The 12,714-nt window shown below is 41.6% G+C and overlaps 1 long non-coding RNA gene across 1 annotated transcript; it reads left to right on the top strand.

The window, feature by feature from the left end:
* Window positions 1-3,053: 3,053 nt before the first annotated feature.
* On the top strand, window positions 3,054-12,248 carry LOC138962132 (uncharacterized). The gene is made up of 2 exons (XR_011454405.1): window positions 3,054-3,889; window positions 7,993-12,248. It is a non-coding gene; the product is annotated as an uncharacterized lncRNA (long non-coding RNA).
* The last annotated feature ends 466 nt before the right edge of the window (window positions 12,249-12,714 follow it).

Raw genomic sequence — 12,714 nt, 5'->3', positions numbered from 1 at the left:
GACCGATTATCTAAATAATAAATTGACAGCTTGTTACACAAACATTCTTAAATCATAAAAGAATTCCTTTTTCATCAAGACAAGATCAGCACAATTCGAAGTTTTGAAAGTTTGAAAAAAGAAACGCCCGGAAGCAGGGTCACGCAAGGTCGTGGTTCTCGTAGCAGACGACGGTTTATGCCTTTCGCCAGTTCATCTGAACAGTCAAAAGCCATCGCGAGAGTTCTTGTGAACCACAGCCGTTTGTTTTGTGCATATAGTCAGAGGTATATCTTTCTTTCTTTATTTGGTGTTTAACGTCGTTTTCAACCACGAAGGTTATATCGCGACGAGGGAAAGGGGGGAGATGGGATAGGGGAAAGGGGGGAGATGGGATAGAGCCACTTGTTAAGTGTTTCTTGTTCACAAAAGCACTAATCAAAAAATTGCTCCAGGGGCTTGCAACGTAGTACAATATATGACCTTACTGGGAGAATGCAAGTTTCCAGTACAAAGGACTAAACATTTCTTACATACTGCTTGACTAAAATCTTTACAAACATTGACTATATTCTATACAAGAACCACTTAACAAGGGTAAAAGGAGAAACAGAATCCGTTAGTCGCCTCATATGACATGCGGGGTGCAGAGAAATAAGGATGTGGAAAAGAAGACTTTTGGTAAGTGAAATAAAGGTGATGGATCCAGTCAGGTAGAAATAAGACAACAAGAAAAGAATTGGAAAACTGCAGGGAATAGTAGGGAGAGTTTTCTTGGAAGGAAATATAGGTGAAAGGACTGGTAAGGCAGAAATAAGACAAAAGAAGAGAAGAAACAGAACCGTTAGTCGCCTCTTACGACATGCTGGGTAGCATCGGGTAAATTCTTTCTAGTCCCAACCAATATGGGACTCCCCCTAACCCGCGGGGGGTGTCAGAGGTATATAATAACGTGCTATAATTAGCGTCGCTGGCCTTCGAAGACCCCGTATCTTCAAAATCATAGTTCTGAGATAATGACAAAAGAGTGTTTTAAAAATTCAAATTCCTCTTCACCAGATTTTTGTTTGTTATAAAGCATAGGTAACAACTCGATTAATGATTCCTGGTCGTTTCTAGACAAATACAATATTTTGGCGAGTTTAGATCAAAACGTGTAGATACGAGGTTTTCACTTTTTTGTTTTGAATTTAAGGAACAATTACGAGGATTTTCAACAGACTCGCAGGGATTCAAACAGACAATACGAGGTTTTCCCGCTAATGTCTCAACACCCAACGCAATACGAGGTTTTTAAAATCAGGGGAAAAAGACCTTTGCAAAATAGATAGAGTTACAAGCTTTTCACAGATGATAGGAAAAAAAATCAAGGGACGGAACCATGCAAAAATCCGAAAATCGGAAAAATGTAAGTTACGAGGTCTTCGAAGGCCAGTGACGTATTGCAGATAAGCTCACAGCGAGTCGCATTCTGCGGTCATACATGCGACTCAGTCGTCGCGATTCAGTTGCGTGATTCAGTCTTTGGCCGATCGCACATCACATCGTAGGCCATTGACCCGTCACACGATGAACGATAGACGAACGACTGACGAACAATAATAACTCCACGCGAGCGGGGCGGAAGTGACGTGTCATAGTGAACACGGCAAGCGCGCTTTGCGAGAGCAGACGCTAAATGTTCGGACGTCGCTCTACCTTTCTGAAAAATTCCTTTCAGCATAACGCCTTTCCAAGAAATAAAGTTTCCAGACAGCTGCAATTAATGTTTCCCGACCGCTGTACAAGCCTAAAACGTCTCCTTTATATCTGAGTAAAAAACTGTTCTTCCAAAAAGTTTTGAATCGACGAAGAGACGCTGTACGCCACTGCCCGCCATTATTTTACGTCACGGCGTCAAGGCCGCAACAACGCGTTCTGATTGGCTCTGTTGGCTCTGCCCCTGCGATTGACCGACGACTGGATCGCAGGAATAGAACATGTTCTAAACCTCAAAGCTACGAGGGAATCGCATGAGACTGAGTCGCAGACTTGTCGTAGCTGTTTTCTACGACTGAGTCGGCTGTGTGACAGGGTAAATCGCGCGACTCAGTCGCATGTGTGACGGCCCTCTTACTGACGACTGCATTGTGAAACAGGGAAACTGGATCACACGGGTTCACGATGGCTCAAGGGTAAGATAAACCACGCAAAAATAAATTCTTTGAACATTGCTCGCTCTTTACGGAGGGCACCTAGGATGTTCTCAAGCGGTGAGTGTTTAAAGCCATATGTACTCGATGACTATACACGCTAATTGCTTTACCAACAGCTGGAGACAGACTAAATTAAGTTCCCTGCAAAATATTGTGGTCTAGGACCCCTTAAATGTTGAGATATTTGAATTTTCATTTTGATCTGGATCGTCCTATTTATAGATTTGGCAACACATGTAACGTTGATGCAAGGGAGAGAACACCGCGGCTTTGTTGACATCCTCACTTTTTCAGAGGCTAGAACAAGCTGTAATGCATGTATTGGTCCGCGCATGGTGACGTATCGTCATTATATGGTCTTATGGTGCGTTTGACATCGATTGTGGGCAAACTACACTTTGTAAACACGGGAGTGCGTTAGTATGCCTTTAAATGAAAGGGTGTTTGTACTGTGTGTAAAAGCCTGACAGTATCTGTGATGGTTTACTGGAGGCTTACTGTGCCTTTAAGTGATGTATGCAAGGAATAGACCCTATCGGTATTCCAAGCTCTCGTAATCTCTCGCAAGCTTCAGAGCATAGCAAAGCATGCGGTACAGCGATCTCGTGCGAGCTGCACAAGCGAAGGTTCGAAGTTCTCGCGATGTTCAAAGCATAACAAAGAGCGTGTCTCGGGAGAGCTGCTCAGATACCGAAAAGGTCTATAACATCGGGAATACCCACGGATGGTTATAAATCACCAAGCTGTGTCAGAGTTTCCCGTTGCCTTTTGCCTTTCACTGAGTCACACGACGTGAGATGTGCGCTACGCCAGCCTGTGTAGAAAAGGGTGTACAATGAAATTCAGGAAGAAATTGTGTACGTTTTATTAGCCTGCTTGATAAAATCGTTTATTTAACGTCACTCTGTAAAAAAATTGGCGACATTAGCCTGCATATAGCATATACCAATAAGGAGGGCCCCAAAGGGTTTTAAATCGTGATCGTGATTGGCGTTTTTTGACCTTTCTGTGACCGTGATTGCCGAAATTTCCATTTCTGTGATCGTGATGGGACTTTGCCCGTGATCCGTGATGACAAAAAAGTCAAGTCTCGTGATCGTGATCGTCATTTGAATTCGTGATCGTGATGGAAATTATTGCAAAGAATTTTATTTTCAACGTACATTTTTCACAGCTGTTTCACTCTATGATCCTCTATTTGTCAAGGTGTTTGTGATCGTGAAAACAAAAATCAAGGTAACTGTGATCGTGAAAGCTAAAATTTCCCTTCCCGTGATCGTGATGATACCCCCCATTTGGGGCCCTCAATAAGCGATATAACAAAATATTAATTTGGTGGTGACGAGCACATTAACACAACAAAGCACAAGGAAAATGTCACCATTGGCATAAAGTGTGCCAAGGGCAATATCTAAATTTGGAAGCCAGCAAATGTGTGTAAAACCTAGAGTTTTGAATAGCTATATATTATGTATACTTTCTGTTCGTATAAACCTGTACACGGAAGTAAGTTTTGGTTTACCGTAACTACAGGGGTTTCCCTGTGAACGTACAAGGACGTTAAACCCATACACAGTGCAGTGACAGAAATCAATGTTAACTAATACTATATTTTGGAGATCAAGTATTAGTGCTGAAGGTCATATTAATTGATCTTGGTTTAAGCCGTGTCAACCATACTTTGTACTGCCGATGTATCACAGTGAGCCTACACGGTAAGTGTCTCTCTTTGTACACTGGGCGTTTTTGCACACACCCATTCCCCAGGTTACTGCAACAGCTCGTACAGACGCTGCTTTATTTTTACTCTGCATCTATACATATTTCAATGTTATGAGGAAGATTTTAGTGACTAGGTTTATGTTATTGTGAGTAGTGTGTGTGTGTGTGTGTGTGTGTGTGTGTGTGTGTGTGTGTGTGTGTGTGTCTGTGTGTGTCTGTGTGTGTCTGTGTGTCTGTGTCTGTGTCTGTGATAAAATACTATGGGTGCTGAGAAGATATTTGACAAGAGAGGAAGTGAAAACAGGAGACAGAGGGTAATATTTGAAAGACCTGGACATCATTTTACTGTTGATTTGTAGTGTATAAAAGTAGTCACTGCACTATGACGTACTTAGCTGTCCATGCTTTTAAATCTAGGCACTGCTAAAGAAGTTAACTTTTCAAATAGGCGCAGTTCTGACCTTCGTTCTTTTTTGATTCCGCTTGTGTACATGGCCTCAATGTGCCGATGTTGTCAGTTCTAAGTATACAACCGACAACCTTCTTCGTCTTCTCCTGCGCGTCCGTCCCCATACTAAACTGAGCAAAACAATTATTGCACCCATTTTCGTACCCCAACTAAAACGATCATTCCCGTGTCGTTTCATTGAACATGTATTTGCCATTAAAGGCCCTTCGCTGGGCTATCTGGCACACTTTTCGGATCAACGATTTCTGGTATAGGTATCAAGTGACCGCCGCCGAAGTAAGGGTACCCCCAAAATCTTATGCAGAACATATAACTTATAACAGAAATCATTGGGCGGGGATGTAGCTCAGTCGGTGGCGCGCTGGATTTGTATCCAGTTGGCCGCTGTCAGCGTGAGTTCGTCCCCACGTTCGGCGAGATATTTATTTCTCAGAGTCAACTTTGTGTGCAGACTCTCCTCGGTGTCCGAACACCCCCGTGTGTACACGCAAGCACAAGACCAAGTGTGCACGAAAAGGATCATGTAATCCATGTCAGAGTTCGGTGGGTTATAGAAACACGAAAATACCCAGCATGCTTCCTCCGAAAACGGCGTATGGCTGCGTAAATGGCGGGGTAAAAAACGGTCATACACGTAAAATTCCACTCGTGCAAAAAACACGAGTGTACGTGGGAGTTTTAGCCCACGAACGCAGAAGAAGAAGAAGATAACAGAAATCGTTGATCCGAAAAGTGTGCCAAGTAGCCTAGTGAAGGGCCTTTAATGGCATAATGCAGTTTGAATAACATGTCACGGTGAATGAATGTTTTAGTTGGGTACGAAAATGGTGCAATAATTTGTTTGCTCAGTTTATATTGGCAATATATTTGTAGAAGGGAGGAAGTTTGCATTTCGCCGCAGGGACTTCTCCCGACCTCACAGTTCTTTTTAAGTGACAAACAAGAATAGATTGATTTCGAACTGGTTCAATTGGTATGATTATGCTCTTTGCAGTTGTCGATCGTGAATTGATCGTGAACCGTCACAGTATTTGAGCACACGTCACTTCCTTGCCAACCTAGTAAACACTCTTTGATGAAAGAATATGTGTTCGTGCACCTTTACTAGCTTCCACCCTGCCTTGAGTTTGCTTGGACCCGAGGATAGCTTTTAAAACGTCAGGTATTTTGACGCCGTGACGCTTGGTTTAAGGCAAATAGTACTACATGAATCGAACAAGAGAAAAAGAGATATATGCAGTCAAATATGATGGAAGACATACATGCAGTGTGGTTGTGTGAACACTGTTGAGTTGCATTACTACTTTGCAACATACTGAGTTCATTACCTTGCTGACTGATTTTACGCCCTGTGACCAGGCACAATTAGCAGAAATACTCGCGGAGTAAAGTGCATGCTGTAGTTAATACAGTGATCTGATAATAGCTATAACCATTTCCCGCATGAACAAGGTTAAAACACCTTTCCTTGATACTAATCGTTAAATTCGCTTTCAACGTAGACACATTTTTTCAAAATATTGATCCAGATCATGTCTATGTTACACAACCGATCATGCTCTATGAAATATACTTTTTTTTATTATCAAAATAAACCATTCCTAGAGGGACGACTCTGTGTGCATTTCTGCATAAGAACTGATACAATTCAGTTTCATGATGTCCTAAAATCGTTTTGTGGAGGAGAAAAAACCGCACGACCGACTTTGCTGTGTTCTTTCAATGTTCTGGAAAGAAACAACAAATAATTGTGGGCAATGTCTACACAGCTATTGACGAAAACTAGAATAACGAGCGACAGTAGTGCTAAACAGGGACGGGTCGCATCATTTTTAAGGGGGGGGGGGGCAAATTTCTTTTAAGGACAATTCGACGACGCGAAGCTTTTAGTTGAGGGTGCGAAGCGTTCGAACCTCCTACGGGGGTCCGAGGGCATGCCACCCGGAAAATGTTGATAAAAACAAGGAAAATGTTGATAAAAACAAGGAAAATGTTGATAAAAACAAGGAAAATGTTGATAAAAACAAGGAAAATGTTGATAAAAACAAGGAAAACGTTGATAAAAACAAGGAAAATGGAGCAATCTGGTGCAACCTGAACCAAGAAACTTCCCCTAATACACCTTGCAAAAAGTTAAATTTAAGACAAATTTGGATCGAACAAAGGCAATTGACCGATCTGGTGCAACCTGAGCCAACAAATTACCCAACTACTTTCCAAAACACTCACTTAGAAGACAAAGGCCGGCTCCTAGGGGGGTCCGGGAGCCATCAGTTTTTCTTTATTGTCTTTAACACACACAACAAAATTAGGCTGGGGTGGTGGTGGGGGGAACCCCCCTGGATCCGCCCATGCTAAACCATGTAGCTTGCAACAGTAGAATGCATTTCTAAAAACTTATAAAGCAGACCCGATCAATCGCTTTACAGTGCACAGCAAAGAATTCTTGAGCGGAAATGTGTACATTCAAATGAATAGAGGATGGAAGAACTTGTAGTCCTGTATTATATTGCGTAACACAAATCCATTCCGATTTATTCATTCGACCTTTGAAAGACCCTATTCGAGATCCACAATCGTATTCAATTTCCTGTGCATTAAGTTTCGTTTCAACTCAACTCAGAAGTCGAAACGCCATTTTTAGCTTGATCTAAATCTGTTTCTTAATCTTTATGTTCAAGAGATAAGGTAAAGTGTGTATGTAGTTTCTTCAATATGTAAGTTTGAAGGGTAAAAACACAAGACACATTCATTTTGTTTATCCTACATACGTGAGAGAGACACCCGTGAGATAATAATCGTTCAAATCACACGTGTGTATATCATGTAAATGAGGTCATGTCAAGCAAGTCTGGCAGGGACCTGTTTTTCCACTGCTTATGATGCCAAAGTCACCGAGACAAACGTCATTATAGAAAAAAAAATTGCGCTCGCTAATTACCCTCGATGAATCTTTAGAACTAACACGTCACGCCACACTTTCAGAGTGACGTTTCTTTGCTTTGACGTAATAGATTGCACGATGCTTTAGAAGAGATCGAGGTTCCAAAACAAGCGTCTTCAATTTATCTGCCTCGACTGCAGGACATTTTCAGTAAAATACACGTAAGTACAGTATGTAGGATAAACAGAATACTACATGGCTTGCTGTGTCGTACTAGATTTACACTCGTTGCTTTTTCAAATAGTGAACAGCTCGCTTTCGCTCGCAGTTCACTATTTAAAAAAACAACTCGTGTAAATCTGGCCATGTAGTATTCTCTATGTATCATGTGCGACCTTAGCAATTTCTCCTCAATGTGTATGTGTGTGTGTGTGTGTGTGTGTGTGTGTGTGTGTGTGTGTGTGTGTGTGTGTGTGTGTGTGTATGTGTGTGAGTGTGTGTGTGTGTGTGTGCGTGTGCGTGTGTGTTTGTGTGTGTGTGAGTGAGTTTGTCTGTCTGTTTGTCTGATATTAGGTCTACCTATTTTAGCCTATAAATTAATGAATGTCTACAAATGTTCTTCTTCTACCTGTCTTATTTATCTGTTTCCGTCTGATAATTATGATATTGTGCGTCCGTGTTTGTGCAACTACATGACTATATCTATTAACACATTATCTTTTTTTCTCACTCTTGGTCGGCAGCCGGCCAGAGAAAAACACAGCCTGAAATGGGGACATGAAGAAATAACATTTTAACAGGGGTTGTCCCACTTCAAAAATGTCATCGCCTTAGCTTGGCAGATTGATTTACGCGTCTGACATATGCAAACTCACGCCTCAAGAGACGCCGCGTGGAATGGAGTACACTATCACACCATGGCAGAAAAGAAAGAAAAAAACATTCACCAAAACAACGTATTCATGAAAGTGTATTTGCTTGACACATAGACTTCACGGGTAACCCAAACTTGAACATCCTTTTTCTGTAAAACGCCGCGACATTCTAAAAAGGCGAAAGGAAAATGATTTAGTTTCATAAGGGTGTGTGAGAGCTGTTTGCCATTTTGTAAGACGAAGATGCTTTTTTTCTCCGGGTATGGCAGGGAACTGAATAAGGACAGGACACAAAGTGTGTGTTACATTCTCAGTAACCATTGTCGACAGTGCGTCACCAACATCGGTAATTAGCCATCATACGATAGCCAGACGCAGTACCCTTCAGTTTTGTCTGTGTTTCGTGACACACTTCATGAAGCAGTGCCCGACATACCATGTGCGCACACAACTCCAGCTACACAGAAAGCGCCTGGCTTCGCAAACTATGATCACAACTTCGGAGCCACTTCCGATTGATGAAGTCATCTATTGCGTCACCCGGCCATCATTCTTTAGAGAACTTGGGTTTATTTCCTTTGAAATGTGACAATAACGATTTTGAAAACAACAGCGTAGTCTCTCAGGATTGTACCTTTGTGAGTCTGTTGACTCCTGGTACGAACGTTAAAGATCAGTTTGACAAGTTCCACAGAAAGGCTGCCCGCGATAAACATAGAGGAAAGTTAGGCGCGTTGTTCCAGGACTTCGACATAACCGAAGTCATTGACATTATTGTGGGGTACCTTTACGTACACTTACCTGAAGTACCAGTGAAGTATCTCCCGGAAATTACAATAAGTCAAACTCACCTTAAAACCAGTGCTTTTGAACCACAGGGAATTGTACAGGCAAAGGCGAGGTACATTGTTGGGAAGGGGTACTTGCTGGAATACATCCAGCAATTGTGTGGTGCATACTGCGTGTCTTTAGAACAACAGGATCCGGATTCATTGCAAGAATCCGTAAATAAAATTAAGTTATTATTAGTGAAAGCGTCAATTGTGGTGAATACGGTACTCCTTGTTGCATCTCTGTTGTCGTTTCAAAGCGAGGATACCCCAAAGCATGCCAGTGATGCTGCCCTCCAAGACGTTATCCAGAAATGCCGCTTCGCACTGAATGAAACAGAGCATCTCAAACAAGACAAATACGCAAAGGAAGGAAACCCAGAAACTAAAAACAAAAAATTCAAACAGATTACAAACCCAACAATAGTTGTGAGAGACAAAGCAGGTGACGAGGGTAAAACCAAGCCTGTCAATGCTTGCAAGGAGAAGACTACCAAGAAGCAAGCAACAAAGCATGTCAACCCCAAACAAAACAAAGAGCACAAAGATACCGAGAAAAATGACAACTCTGCCTTAATCGAGCAGCACAAAGACTCGGAGCACGAACACTCTGACAGCGATGCATCTGAGCCTTCTGTCTCTTTCAATTTGAAAGACGCTGCAAAGCCTCATTTTTTGTTTCTGGACATCAGCGAAGTGTGTATGAAGACAGCTAAACTGAAGCCAGCTGGAGGCACATACAGGCAACCGATTAACAACATTGACGAAAAGAAGATGACATCAGCTGCAGATCCGAGACCCCAACACGATCCGAGGACATCCTTTTCAAAAGGACTACAACCCATTGAACCCTTAGATTGGCTCTGGGCCGGGTTCATTCCACGTGATGCTGGATTTCGAGCACCCCCACGACGCATTCAACAAAACGCCGTCGTACTGACCAGAGACTGTGTACGACAGCGAATGAGGCAGAGGAACTTTCGTATCGCGTCCATGGTCCATCTGCCAAGAATGGACTCTGTGCAAATGTCCGAAGCGGGGATATATTTCGACGAGGATGAAGACCTGTTCCGCTGTTACGTCTGCTCTTTCAGGATTCCCAGACACCAGTGGCCTGCAGGTGAAGATCCCAAGGAACTCCACAGGAGAAAGTCACCTGGTTGTCACGTGGTCAATCCTGACGCGTGCAAGCAACGACAGACAACTGCAGGGCAGGCGATCGACAAGTCGAAACACGATCATCACGAAGCTATGAAAACTGATTGGCAAGACGCCGGAGATAGCACTTTGTTTGTAGTTTCGGATAATTACAGCACTAAGTCTTTGGAAACATCAACTGAACCGTAAGCAGATGTATGCAAGTCAACCAGAAAACGGTGTAACACTGCAAAACAAGAGGTACACCATCGACAAAAGAAACGTAAAAGGTAGGTGATCAACAAGCTGGAAGACGATCATTGTGAATCTAAAACAAATGATCTCCAAGACACTGGAAACTGTACTTTGTCTGTTGATTCGAATAATTTTACTACAACATTAGTTCTGCATAAATGTGAAGCTAACCGTTAGCAGATGTGATCAAGTCAACCAAAAGACCTTGTTCGAAAGACATTAGGGGCATATCAGAAAACTCGCGAGTAACGACGAATTTATTGGCCGTCGTCGTAGATTTTTGTTAGAACGAATTCTATCCGAAGACCAAGTTTTTGGATGGATTTATTTGCGCAATTCCCTTCAAGATCGGAACAAATTTGCGAAACGCATCCTAACATTTACATTTGAAAGCATACTACTTTTCTTCTTATTTCATGCATCTCATTTTAAAGGTGGGTCGTTAAAGGTTTTGCCAAAGTCACGTCTGACTTCCAATTTCGTTTCGGTGGAAGTGAAGAAACAAAGGAAGACATTGGCATGACGTGTCGATAGACACACCTCTCTCGCAAAAAACTACGATACTGATTTCCCATCCTTTTTTTCTTATGTACACTTTGCCCTTGCAAACTTTGAACGCACCGTATTTCATATGAATGATGTTCAGTTGTTTTTGTGTTAATAGAAGACTGTACCCCCGTCCCTATCCACTATCCATCAAGCGACATCACATTATGAATCCGTGTGTATGTGTGTGTGTGTGTGTGTTTGTGTGTGTGTGTGTGTGTGTGTGTGTGTGTGTGTGTGTGTGTGTGTGTGTGTGTATGCCGGTGTGTGTGTGTGTGTGTGTGTGTGTGTAAATTTTATACGAATACGAATACAAATACGAATAAACTTTAGTGTCATGATACGTAGTGTTTATAAGACACGGGAAGATAAATAACCAAATGATTACATTGTTTCTTATTTTTGGAAGCAATTATATACAAATTCTCCCAAATTAGTTTGTACTTTGTCTACTTGCAAAAGTTGACTTGGTACATCATGAAAGATTTTCGTAATTGGTTGTTTTCCATGCAGTTATCTAGAAAATGTATTTCATCTTTTATTACTCCACATGTTTCACATAATCTTATTTCCCTAGGTGTATTGCTGTATCTACTAGTTTCAATTTTCATGTCGTGGGCACTTATTCTTAGTTTACACGACGACTGTTTATATTTTCTTTGTTTTATGCATAACAGATATGGTTCTGTTTTATAATTTGTTACTATTCTTTGATAAAAAATTAACTTTGGTGAACTATTTATTTGACATTTCTAGAATTGTATATATTGGAGTTCCAATATTTGACATATAACATATTTTAACCTGTTCACATTAAAAGTAGACTGATTTTTCCACACATGATTTTTCCACACGTGTGTGTGTGTGTATGAGTGTGTGTGTGTGTGTGTGAGTGTGTAGGTGTGTGTGGGTGTGTGTATGTGTATGTGTGTGTATGTTTGTGTGTGTGTGTGTGTGTGTGTGTGTGTGTGTGTGTGTGTGTGTGTGTGTGTGTTCGTGCGCGGGTGGACGTTTTTTTAAAATTTTATTTATTATTATTTTTTTTGAAGAATACGAGTTTAGCCACTTCAAGGAACATTGTAGTAACATTCCTGAAGATTATGAAGATGTCTCAAAGTGTCTTTGTATAGAGATAAACAATTACCTTTACACATGCATGTGCTACCTATTTTGCAGTGTTATAGTCATGCACTTTCGTACTGCGTGCCTGCAAAATAGAAATAGGTGTTTCAAACATGAAATGTTTCACTGTTGATTAATTTGCGAGAAATTGTGTTGAATTGTTGTTTAAGTTCAATAAACGCAGTCAGATAAAAGTGCAGTTGTGTTATTGCATCATACTGACTTGCGTGTGCGCACATGCCTTCATGCATTTTGCGTGCTTGTCGAATAAAAAAATAAATGCCTTTTCTCATAATGCAATGGCCACACACATGATTCTCGGCACCCACACACAGTTAGACAGGCTTGAGCATGTATACACTAACACATACACACGAATAGGCCTATCTCTAAACCTTCCGTACACAAACACAAACAACTAACGCATGCTCAGGCAAACGTTTGCATACAGTAAACTGTATCAGCGATACTAACACACACACACACACACACACACACACACACACACACACACACACACACATATGCATACACACACGTACGCACGCACTCACGTACACACACAAACAAACACACACACACACACACCCACACATGCACGCACACAGTGTGGTTGAATGTTCCCTATTTCCGTTTTGTAAGGTTCTGTTTTGTTGATAATTGTTTGGAGCGCAGGCACGAATACAACCTCCCCGAAAAA

The sequence above is a fragment of the Littorina saxatilis genome, linkage group LG3, assembly GCF_037325665.1.
Source record: "Littorina saxatilis isolate snail1 linkage group LG3, US_GU_Lsax_2.0, whole genome shotgun sequence".
In the NCBI taxonomy this organism is placed as follows: domain Eukaryota; kingdom Metazoa; phylum Mollusca; class Gastropoda; order Littorinimorpha; family Littorinidae; genus Littorina; species Littorina saxatilis.
The sequence above is the reverse complement of the archived record's forward strand: the minus strand, read 5'-3'. Positions and strand labels throughout refer to the sequence as shown.